Here is a 12,822-nt window from a genome sequence, read left to right on the forward strand (position 1 = left end):
GAATATTTTTCACATCCTGATCTAAGCTACAGCTCACTTGAATGAATCACAGAACTACTTACTAGCGTTGAGAAATAGCAGGAGTTACAAGTAATTGCAGCAGTTTGTTTCATTTTCTTTTGCTGATAATGGTAAGGACTAGATGAAACTGCTGTAGCTATCCAGGAAAACAAAATCTAAGTATGGGATTAGTCAGAGGAAGACTTAGGCAGTTGTATTTTACCATTTACTTTCTTTTAATTTCTGGTGAGGCACCTTGATCCTGAAATAATGTTTCCTGTTCCATTGCCTTTGTTTTGCTAGACTGTTGTATGAGTGGGAGGGGAAAAAGATGAAATTCAGACTGCCAAACAAAGGGGAATACTCTAATAACCATACATTTTAATACTAGCCCTAGCAGGATTACAAATTAAACTGCTTCTGCATAGCTATCATAAACTGCCTTAATTTAAAACCAAACCTTTCTTTAATCACAAAAAAATTAAAAGCTTTGCTTTAAAATTTATTTTAAAATAACATTCTAATAGCACAATATATACTAAAATCCTGATAGGACATTAGTTCCAAATTGATTCAGTGGGTCTTCACTAACCTCTAGCTGCATGTGGACTTTATGATCTAACAAGGTTTGCACAAAAGATTTAGGAGTTGATACTCTTGTTCAAAACATACAGAGAAGAGAGAGGAGAAACATCTTCCTCCCATCTCCAGCCTCATTATAAATATGTATGTATGCGGATGGTACCTTAGGGATTTTACAGTTTAAAGCCCAGAATTTTGCTTTCTGCCAGTCAGAGTGTCCATGAGATTTTCCTTGGTTTGTTTGCTATCAGAAATATTCTAGAAGCTGGCTGGGTTAGTCTGTAAAAAATTCTGCAAGAACTCAGCTTTGAAGTTCATAGCTGCTACTCTTCTACTGTCCCTCCAGGGTACTCATAACAAGGGTCAGAACCTTCACAGGTGCCCTTGTCCCTTGCAGAGACACCAAGAGAAAGTGCTCTGATTCTTTATATTAGACACTCGACACTCCAGAAGCTGGAAGGGTGAGACACAGTGGGATCTAATAAAAGACAGATCTAAAGACATGAGGAAGGAATATACTGTTAATATGTATTAGGGACGAAGAAACCAGATGATTTTTTTTCTAATTTTATGTCTAGCAAATGATTTTTTAATGAGAAGCAAGGGCCTGAAATGCATATTTACAAATACAACTCCATTGACTTCACCAGAAACAAGCTTAAGCCTTAATCCTGAATAAATGGAAATAAAGTACCTGGGTCACATTCATCAGCCTAGAAAGGCCACTAACCAAACACTTCGGTGTGGCTTTAGCACAATAACCACCTGATACTCTAAATTCCTCAAACATGGTAAGAGAAATTGTCAGGAATTAAACCCTGATCTGGTAAAGAATTGTGTTAAGTACTTTACTAATTATAACAGCTGAGCTTCTTGTAAAGTCCTTAAGTTCACAGGTGTCCTATTAAAGTTAAATGGTGAGTGCTTTTTATCTCTGGGATTGTTTGCTCTGGTTGAATCAGCAGATGGATTGAGGAGGTTGCTGTGGGCACTAAGTGTTTAGCTGGCAGCATTTTGACTGGGAGAGAACTTATGTCTTGGTGCAAACAGACCACAAATTCTTTAAGGTAATGAAACTTTATCCAGTTTTGCAGGGTTTTTACTAGTTCCTGTGATGCTAATAGGGCTAAGCAATTACATATATTTTGTTCTCTGGTGTGTTGTTGTCTTACAAGCCTCTTTTTTTCTCACAGATCTGTTTTGCCTGTCATTCAAAGATACTAGCAGTGACCCTCATAGTGCAGAAATAGGTGTTACTGTTTCACAGTAGCGTGCTTAAAAGCTCTTCCACTCTTTATGTGTATATTGGGAGAGCTTAGTGTTCTGTGTCTGCCCCTCAGCTTTCCCAGCATTCAGGTTAATCTATTAAACAGTCTTCTAAATATAACAAATATTTGATATATCAGTATCTCAACTTGGTCTTCCTTATATCAGATATTCTCAAAAGCAATATTCCATCCTTTCAGATCACAATTCTCCCTTTATACCTCCATTTCCTTTATCACTGCTATCTTTAGGATCTTTTTTGTACCTCCTGCTTGATTTTTTTTCTATATATTTTATCAGATTCCCTTGTTCTTCCAAGAAGGGGATTTTTTTTTTCAATTTTCATTTATTTTTTGATGGTTTTTATTTCTACTTTTCATGCTGCCTTAATTTTAAAGAGAACGATTAATGCAAGTAACAGAAGCTTTCTTAGATCAATATCATTCCATGGCATTCATAATATGGTAGCATTTCTGTGTTAATCTATAGCTTACAGTAATTTCTGTTGTGCTGTAGTGTTGCATTCTAGAATTTGGTGTGCATGTTTTCAGAATTTTCAAATTTTTCAAAATGGAGGATGTTTCTCTAAAACTCTTAGGAATAAGTAGTTTACTGTGATTTTCATGGTGGGTGTTTGTGTGGGTGTTTGGGTTTTTAAAATAAAATAAGGGGAAAGTTAGCACAAACTTTCGTATAATGAATGTAATCTCTATTGTTCAAGGGCAAAATGTGTAGCTGGGATATTTTTCTTTACTGAAGGCAGACAGAAAACTAGCTATCTGAGCCAGTGGGTGGAGGTCAGAACAACATCTGCTTTATCCATGAGAGTACAGCCTTTTACAGCTTGCTGTTGTTCAGTGAATCAATTGAGCATGTAATAAGAAGAGCTCCAATATAGACAAGATGCATGGAACATATTGATTAGAGCCTAAGTAAATCTGGCCATGGAGCATGTGCAGAGGCTGACTGAACCTCAGGCAATTTAATGCCTGTGGAACAGGTATTAGCAGCAGCTTTCCCACAATGTTTAAGTATAAAAAAAATCCCACATTGCAAAGTCTTTATTTAACAATTGATGCTGTTTGTCTCAGATGGCTGTAAATCTGCCAGTGTAGAAGATCTGTATTTCCCTAACTGGTTGAACCTCTGATTCTTGTGGTTTTATTAGATTCTTCCGTTTTATGGCAAGTCAGATATGGGAATATGTTCATTCTCTTGCATGTTAAATGATGTGAATTGAGGTAGACCTTGGATTTACTACAGATAAAGTAATTCATAAATGCTCTTTTTTGCACCCAAACTGAATGTGTTCTGTATATAATTTATTTTTGTGCCTGTACTTTGTTTTTTATCTGGGAGTTGTTGTGAGGACTGATGCATTGCAAGTTACAGAAAACATTTTGGGGCATCTGGCATTAAATTGATCATGAGCTCAGAGATTCTGATCAGAATTAATTGTGTGTCTCCTACTTTTACATTACTATTCAGTCATCACAAGACTTTTTACAGAAAATGGCTTCTTTAAAAAAAAAATGGGTAGTGCACGTCAGTTTTTCTGGAAAATCTGTCTATTTTGTTCTTTTGATGCTTTATTTTAGTAAACCTGATCTTTTACTTTTTGAGGCAACTTAAGGCAGCATTTCCTTTATATACAGAAATAAGGTGTGTGTGTATGCATTTGTGTACATATATATATATATATATATATATATGAAATAACTGACTAGTTAGACATTGTTTCTCATCTGGCATTAACACTTATTATATGCGTCAAATTGTATTATAAGCCAGATAGGATTAGTAGTTAACAATAACAAAATCAGTATTAGAGCTAGCTGAAAAAATACTGCATTCTTTAAGTGAAGTTTTGTCTTCTTGTTTCTGCACAACTTTTCTTTCTTTTAAATTTTACTGTGGTTAGGAAAAATACTGCCATGTAGACCCTATAGATGATGTTCTTCCAAAGTCTTCAAAAATGTGACAGTCCAAATTAAAAAAAAAAAAAAACTCAGAGCTGTGGGCCAACTTTTTTAAAGCAACTGGATGCCTAAACACATAGACACATTTGCTATTTTAGAAGTTCAGCTCCAGCTGGCAGTATCTCTACAGTCTCAGATATCTTGGTCTGAGTTTTATTGGCTGATTCTCTAAGTCTTCCTTTGAGAAACTCGCCCAGTATGGGGTTTGGTCTGTTCCCACTCTTCTTTACTCTGTATTAGCCTTCCTTCCAAGTTCCAAGAAAAAAGTTAAAACCAACTTGGATTATTTTTATTGCATTGTGTGTTCTGTTGAAACTTAGAGGGGTTTTGGGGTGGGTGGGTGGAAGGCATATTATTACCTAAGGATACATTAAGAAAAGGGAAGGTGTAGTTCTTGCAATTTGTGTCTGATTACATGGGCAGCTAACTTAAGAAACTACTTACCTTCCAAAATTATTTATTTCTTGCGGTTTAAGAAAACTAGTTTTAGCAAGGATCCCATTGATTTTAATTACAGAAATGTAAGGAAAGACACATGCTGACTTACATAAGTTATTAAAATATCAACATATATAAGATTGCATGGTGCACAAGCACTGGCAAATAGAAAATTAAAATTTCTGAAATATTTTTTAAAAGTAATTTTTTGAAAGACTTGTAAATTGAAGCAATTAGGAATCAGGTATCAAATAACAAACACTTCAGAATTGGCTAGTTTGGTAGAACTGTCTGGATCTTGAAAGAGATTTCCTCGTGTGACTTTTAAGACTATTAAAATATCAGAAACTTCAAATGAATACTGATTATCAAGAACATGGCTTTTGGCATGAATCCTCTAAAATATTTTCAAACAGTGTGTTGTGCTGCTGGTATTTTTAAGTATACTCTTCTGTCTTTTTTTTTTTTCTTCCCTACTGCCTTGCACCCTCCATGAGAACTTGTCCAGCTTAAGGGACACAGTCGCTATGGGTACAATCTTAAAGCATTATGTGTGCTTTGCAAGGCAGCACAGATAAGCCTTTGCTTGTTACTGTCAGTGGAGCCAGAAAGAGACAAATCAGTTTGAGAATTTTTTACTCAGTGAAGGGAACTTCCACATCGTGCACTGGATGCTCTTCAGCTTCCTGCTGCCAAAATGGCAAAGCATCTTAGCTTTGACTGTAAAGATTAATTTATAGGAAATTAATTATGAAGCAGTTGTTCTGGGCAAGCAGTGTCTAATTCAAAGCCCATTTAATTAGTAGCAGGTTTTCTTTCATCTTTGAACCTGATGACTACAGATGGAAATGGGAGAAGGTAAATGCACTGCTGATCCCTGCTTGTGTGTTCCTCTAGAGAGACAAATGAAAGCAAGTGATGGAGACTGCGCACAGCACATCCAATTTGGACAACATGAGTTTGTGCTGAACATGGGCAATCTAGAATTTTTAGTCAATAGCCATGCAGGTCTCTTAGCATCATCTCTGCAGCACCACAACTTACAGTAAAGCTGCCTCACCACAGTCTCCTAGGTGACAATTCTAGAATGATTTTTTTTATCTTGTCATTTTCTTTGTGACTGTAATATGTTCCTGTTACTTAGAATTAAAAGATCATATTGGCAAATGCATGTATCTCTCACTACAGCCAAACACTGTATAACTGAAAAATGAATTTTCCCTAATGACCACAATAAGTGCTATATACTCTGCCATTAAGGTATCTATAAATTTGAAATTGTGTAATACTCTTCCTTTCCTGAATATGCACTCGTATGAATCTGTTTCTGAGTTGCTTGTTCTCTATCATGTCAAAAGCGGTTTTGCAAAAGGGAAACAAGATTAACTGTATTTATGCACCAAATTTGGAATATTGAAACATGATTTAATTAGTCCATTTTAGAGGCTGTTATTTAATTACAGAATGACTTTTTTTTCCTCTTTAGCAGTGCTTAATTTGGGTGAAGGGTTTTGAATGAAATTTGAAAGCAATACCAGATATTTTATTGGAATTCAGAAAGAAAACTTTACCAGTGTCTAGTATATATTGTAGGCTTTCATTTTGGATGGTTATTGAGTCTCTTTTAGGACTGACCCTGGATGGTAGCTTCCGAATTCCGTGAAAAAGGTTCTACCCATCCAAAAAGTCAGGAGGCAAAGTGTGGGAGGAACTAGTTCCTGTCTCTGGTCCAGTGTAGGTGAAACGAGGGCTCAAACTGGGGTCTCTCACAAACTAAATATATTTAAAGGCTATCACCCTTGCATATTTCTGGTCTTTGTGTGCACAAGAGCATTTATCTCTGCACTTGCAACGTTCCTCATTATACCTTTTTGGATATATAATTTCTACATAATGTCCAGGTTGCTAACAGCAATGGAGAACAGTCATTGCTGTCAGAGGTAATTTAATTGTTCTTTAAGGGCCACCCCAAGCTGGAATGAAATGGGATTTCTACATTTTGAAATATCTATAGTTTTGTGTTTCTGGATGTTGCATGTCTGATATTGTTATCTGAGTACTATACTGTTGTCTTTTTCCATCTTCTCCCCTTTTTCCTCTGTTCCTCAGGTTAAAAAAAGCCAAAGTTTTTGGCAACTCCTTTATATGTACCCTCTTTTATGATTGGTGGCAAGTATTTGTTTAAGCAAGTTGAAGCTGGAACATCACATAGCTGCTGGCCATAAGTTTATAATTTTAATACAGCAGTTGCAAGCTAAAAATCTGAGGGTGCTAGAGCATAACCAGATGTGATGTATACTTCACATCTATACATAAGTAGAAAAACAAAAATTTAAGCTATAACATATAATCAAGTTGTCAGGCTGTTCCCTTCTACTTCACATTTTTAGGATATGATGCAAATGAGCTTTTAAAATGGATTTGAATTTGTCAACACTGTTAATGAAAATGTTAATGCCTTGTTAGCTGTCGCCTAATGATAGTGGAGGTTTTCATTCCTTACTTAATGGTGGTACCGAATGTAAGAAATCATGATTTATAGCCTGCAAATGGAATAACAGAGTAAGCTTTTCTGATCAGAGAACTCCCCGAGCTTACCTTATAACTGTGCTGTACCGCACAAGGTGTGATATTGATGAATAGTTTTATGACTCATTTGGTAAGATCTATGAAGGCAGTTACTTCATAAGGTGGCATTTTATCACAGTTGCTTTTGACCTGCTGCAGTTGACTCATTGATTGGAGTTAGTCAGGAGAAGAAAAAGCTAGAGACTTAGTGAATGCTACTGAAAGTGCTGATATTTGTATCTTTTTTATTTTTTGTAAAGACTCTATTTCTGACACAGTGCCAATGATTGCTTTATGTATGCCTAATTATTCTGTCATTAGATGAGGTTTTGTAATTCTGTTTGGAGTGGCAAAGTCTGAGTTTAATATTAGCAGATGCTGCTTTTCCTTTTTTTTTTTTTTTTTTTTTTCCTAGGCCTACTTTGGCAATGCCTTCTGGATTTTTGACTGAAGAAATTGAACTTTGAATCTATACACATTCATGCATCATTTAGTTAGTTTGCAGAACTCTACTCAATTAAAATTTAGAGCTGAGAGGTAGAGAGATCTGTGTGAGGACCCCTTTCCTGAAGAAATAATACAGGTTTTAAATGCTGTTTGGTGCATGTGGTTTAGGACTATTGGCAAGATGAGCAATTTATATAAAGCACTCTGTTCACCTTCAGAACTGCACCTTATTTAAAAAAAAAAAATCCAAATTTAATCCTGAAGAATTTTTAATTTTGAAATTAAATTTTAAATTTAATTTTTAATACACTGAAGAATTCTTTTGGTCTAGTTTTGCCTTTGAATTGGCAGATTACTTTTTTCATTTTGAAACAGGGCTTTGGCATGAGAGTTTGTTTTATGTGTTGTTTGGGGTTTTTTTTGTTTTGGTGGTGGTTTGGTTTTGTGTTTTGTTGTGCCTTTTTTTTTAATGTAGCAGTATATTGTAGTTCTAGGCTGTCTCTGGGATATTGTAGACACAATAAAGCGTAGTCATACCAAAATTAGTGAGTTCTTAGGTTTTGAAAGATAAGCTATCTCTCTTCATTCAAGGAACAAATGAAGATTTGCTGGATGTTTCTTATTTACTAATTCCTGATTTAATGTGCTGTCATTCCTTGCGTAAGTGGTAGATGTCTGAACTAAATCTGAAGCTTGTTTCTCAGCTCTTAGAATTAAGTACATGGCATAAGGAGGATCTGATTCCAGAAGTTACCTCTGTATGAACAGGTCCCAACAGACTGGCATTCACTTCAGGAGTGGTGTTTGTTAGGAGAAATAAGTATCCATATCCAACATGTATGTCCAGAACTTTTCACTGGAATCTTTATTCAAAAATAGAACTGTTCATATTTATGTTCAGGAATACTACATTTAAAAATGTATTAGTAGAGACCTGAATTCTAGTCCACTTGTCCTTTTTCTAAACTCATAATATACTGGAGCACTGAAAAACAAAGCAAAGAACATGCCTGTTCATAGTAAATTGATACTGAAAACACTTGATAAAAGAACTGATTTGTCCTTTTCCCTGCTGGGTTTAGATTTCAGTTCACAAAAAGCTTTGCAGAAGTAGCTGGTCATATATCAAAGAGTTTACATCTAATAGGTGTTTGAACAGATAGTGTAAACATCTGGGAATAGAGATTGAAAGCAGGGATGTTCTTTTATAACAAGAGCTGCCTTTTTAATCCTGGTCAGTGTTGTAAAATAGCTGTTGATAAGCAGAAACTTGGTGTAGCCGCTGACTTTATTAAGTGGCATATTTGCTGCCCATTTTACGTTGTATTATTATGTTAAATTCTTTTGAAGGACACTCCTGAATAGACATGGACTCCTAACCGGACGTAGTGAGACCCCTGAATTTTTTGGTTAAAACTTTGTTTTACTAATAGTCCAAACTGGCTATATAAGAGTTGCCGTGTACCGGGTTGGTTGGTCGTTTTTTTCTGTTCCTGTTCCCAGTTGGAGGGGGTGGGGGTGGAAGTAGCAAAACTTCCACAGAGTTTGGTAGGAGAATGAAGCTCTTAGTTTAACACAATGTTGCAAACATTATAAAGTTATTTTGCGTAAGTATTGGTTTTCCTATGAATATATTTTTTTTATTTTGCAGTTTTTTTTTTCTGGGTCCTTTTTGTTACTATGACTAAGAGGAAAATATTTCTGTATGAGAAATCAAATGTGTAGTTTGTAGAAACTAAAGTTTGCTTTTATTCTAGGTAATTAACTTCTGAGTATTTATTTGCATTTAACTTTTGTCAGTGGCATAATTTCTTATGTCTACTATACTCTGAAAAGTGTTTATTTATGTAACATGATTTATTTATGTAACATGACAACACGTGCTGTCTCAAAAATAATTAGTCACTGGGGGGGAGTGCAAAATAACTGAATGGGACGGTTTAATTGAAAAAAAGAAGTAACTATTATATTACATCATTGGATGTAAAATGAGCTCTATAGTTGAAGTTATTCAAACAAAATGTGTGGTTAAGGACAAAGCCTGAAATAAGTATTTGAATGTTCTATAATATCAGCCTCAAATTCTTTTGTAATGGTTTGAGATTTAAAAAAAACATAAGGCTTCTGAGGGCAGAGTTTTACTAATTGTATTTATAGTTAAGATAGAGATTTTGACTGTGAACTCCCAGATGAATTTACTGATTCCTAGCATTACCTCAAATACATTCTCTGTACTTTGGTTTATTAGGAAATAATTTTTCTCAGTACTATGGCCAAATCTCTTTCATTATTCTTTTAAAGTATTGAATTTAACCTGACCACAGCTTTAAAATCATACTTTGATCAAGAACATAAGCACTTTATTAAACTAGATGCCTTACCATTTTATCCAATTCCAGCAGTAAACTGTTCTTGCTTATCTGATGAGACTTGTGTAAAAGAAGTGCTACAGGTAACCTAAGACTGCAGAGTTATTTGTGAGTGTTTGTCTCCTGCACGTTCCGTTCACAAACGTGGTTTGAGTTATACTTAGTGTTTGCTTGAAGAACATTGTCAGATCATCAGCCGCCTCTAAAAACTGATTCTGGATAAAGTTGGTGGTTTGGGTTTTTTTTTTTTTGTTTTGTTTTGTTTTTTAAGTGGAAAAAATGTATTTTAAAATAATCCCATGTTTAGAAAAGTTTGCCATTGTCTGTTCATACTATACTGACTAGTAGCCAGAACCAGTTTTTATATGACAGCATGGAACAAGCTCTGTATTTGCCTTAAGGTGTTATATGCGACAGCATGATTAGAATAAGGGTAATGTCCTTCTCTGAACGCTTTAAGGGTTACTGCTGGAAAGTGTCTGGGGAGGAGTGGAGCTGTGTGCTAGTGAATGTTGCCTATGTTGATGGTAGTATAGGAAGGGAAAAGGGGCAGTGGGAAGAAGTGTATTGAACTAAAGTGCCCCTAGCTGTTGATCTATAGAAGATTGACCTGTACTGCAGTGATTCTCAACTATTTTGGAGCTGCTCTGTTGTCTCTTATTTTCTGTAATAGTGGCTTTCTGTCTCCTTTGTGTTTCGGCTTCTCACATCTTTGCTTCTATTTGCCTCTCTTTCCCAGGCTCAGTTACTCTGCAGAGTTGTAAGCCTAGGAAAGCTGAAAAGGGAAAGAGGCAGATGAAATTTGCTTTAGATACATCATACACCACCCCTTGTTTGAGAACCACTGTTTGAGCAGGAAAATAATCTCAAGAGAGGGCAGCTGAGCCATTTGTAAAAAGAACCTAATTTTGATGCAATCCAAGTGATAATTGGACTACTCAGGAACAGCAAAGCACCAGGTGTTTGACAGTGTTCCTGCTGAATCAGTGAAAGCATCAGGGGCTAAGGAAGTCAAAGACTTAACAAATTAGTTGTGTTGGTTTAGGAGTGAGATGTGTTGGTGGGGGAAAAAAAAAAAAAAGGTAAGAAATGAAGGCAGGCAGATGTGTACCTAAATACTTTCCTGTTACCTTGTAGAGTACTTGCCTTTTAAAGGCCTGTATTTGTAAGACATTCTTATGTTTTCTTATATAGAGGAGATAAAGTCAAGGATTCCAGTGTACTAAATTCATGTGAAACAAAGGCCTTCAGTTAATCAGCTAATCTAGACAGGATGGAGATTGTTTGAATACACACTTTTCTCTTAAATTCTAGTAAAATATATGTTGTATAGATGAAAGAGCCTAACCAGGAGGAAAGAATAAAGTTTTCATTAAAAAAAAAAAACAGTTTTCAAGTATGGTTATAGCTTTTATTTAATATTTTTTTAATTGAAAAAAATAAGTCATACTTTTAAAGTTGCATTTTGTCATCTACAGGTAACAGATTTTTCTGATTGGTGTGGGGTTTCTTTCCATCTGTGAGTGGTAGTTATTCCCAGGTCCAAATTATTAATGGCAGAACATGGTGGTTTGGGCTCAACTTCATTATTTTGGGGTATCTGCAACATGTTAACTATTTCAGTGAGAACAAAAAAGATTCTGTTCTTTCCTGTTTGAAAACGTGACTCTTCTACCTCTTTAGTAACTTAATAGCATGTTGTCAGCCACTCACAGAAGGACACTGCTAAACAGTAAAGTCTAGCTGTTAATATGACAGTTGTTGATTATCATACAAAATCAATTACCCTGGTGGGTGAAGCAAAATCATTGAAGTTATGATAGTGGCCAGCTGTGAAAAGATTCTTATTTGTCATTTACTGCAAAGCAGTAGTGCAGTTAGGGCTTCCCAGCATAATTTGAAATCACAGGATGAGCAAAAGCAGAGTTTGGTGGAACATGCTGGAGACTTTCCTTGGTAGAACTTAGGAGTGCAATTAGATGGATGCACAGTCAGATGTGAAGATCGATGGGCTTCTGTCATTTTGTGCTAGCTGAGCATCTGGCCTGCTATGTGAGGCATTGTCAAGTTTTGCAGCAAGGAAACAAAGTCCATGCCTGTTCCAGCATAGTGTACAAAATAAACTTTTGCAAGGGCACAATGGGGTGTTTCCCCAGGTTGGAAAACACGGAAGACTCTGTAATTCTATCTTTGCCTGTCCTTTGTTTGATTGACTGTTATGTTACGCATTAAAAAAATACACATGTACACAGCTAATTTTTTGAAAATAGGCTTTTATGAAATCAAAGACACTGTCAGGCAATACCTTTTAAATACAGCATATTCTGAGCTGCCTGTGTTGGGTACAATCAGATTTAAAACGTATGGCAAGTAAATAAGAACATAAAACTGATGAACTAGAAAATAAAAGGGGTCACATATGCTGTATTTTGTTAGTCAACACAGCAGTAAAATACCAAAGGATGCTGAGATGTTGTCTCCTGATATAAAGCTAAAATGCATCACTCATAATGATAACACAAGAAGGCAGAGAGAAGGTTAGTCCTATGTACTGTATTTATATTTCACTGCTGACTTGACAGCGTACGATTACTTCAGTTTTGGTTGAGGAGCAATATTAAGATCTGTTCCTTTCTTCAGAGATTCAGGCACTTAACACAATCTATTCTCAGTATGTACCCGTTGCTCAAAAATACACTTCACCTGAAGTAAATGAATGTGGCTCACCAGATCTTGTGTGTTGAATGTGTAGCTTTGAATGCAAAGGTTTGAGCAGGTGAAATAGTACAAATCTCAACCAATGTCTTGTGAAGAAAGAATTTCAGATGCTTTTATTTTCCTGGGTTTATGATTTTTATTTTCAAATCCTGACTGGTATTGGTATCCTGATTGGTATTAGGATGTAGATTGGCAGTGTAAAGGTTTCAGCTTGCCTACTCTTTAACTAGCTAGCTACTCTTTAATTAACTAACTCTTTAAATAAGCCTAAGATTTAATTGGCAATTTAGATAGGTCATCCATTACAAATAAATAAATAACATACTTTCATATATAGTTCAGTTTTCACCCCTGAAATTCTACCTGCGCAAGCAGATTATTTTCTCTAAGTGCCACAGAAAGGCATCTTTTTAGTCTGCTGCTTAGGGAGAAATTTAAACCTGCAAGACAGTACT

The 12,822-nt window shown here is 35.6% G+C and overlaps 1 long non-coding RNA gene across 1 annotated transcript in view; it reads left to right on the forward strand.

Moving 5' to 3' along the window:
* The first annotated feature begins 1,534 nt into the window (after window positions 1-1,534).
* LOC148056550 (uncharacterized) overlaps window positions 1,535-12,822 on the forward strand; it is a 122,567-nt gene continuing 111,279 nt past the window's right edge. The window contains exon 1 of the long non-coding RNA XR_015703110.1: window positions 1,535-1,649. This is a non-coding gene — a long non-coding RNA (uncharacterized LOC148056550). The remainder of the gene's footprint in view (window positions 1,650-12,822) is intronic.

Source organism: Nipponia nippon, unplaced genomic scaffold (assembly GCF_047370975.1).
Source record: "Nipponia nippon isolate SJK-2023a ecotype South Korea unplaced genomic scaffold, ASM4737097v1 scaffold_13, whole genome shotgun sequence".
Classification (NCBI taxonomy): Eukaryota; Metazoa; Chordata; class Aves; order Pelecaniformes; family Threskiornithidae; genus Nipponia; species Nipponia nippon.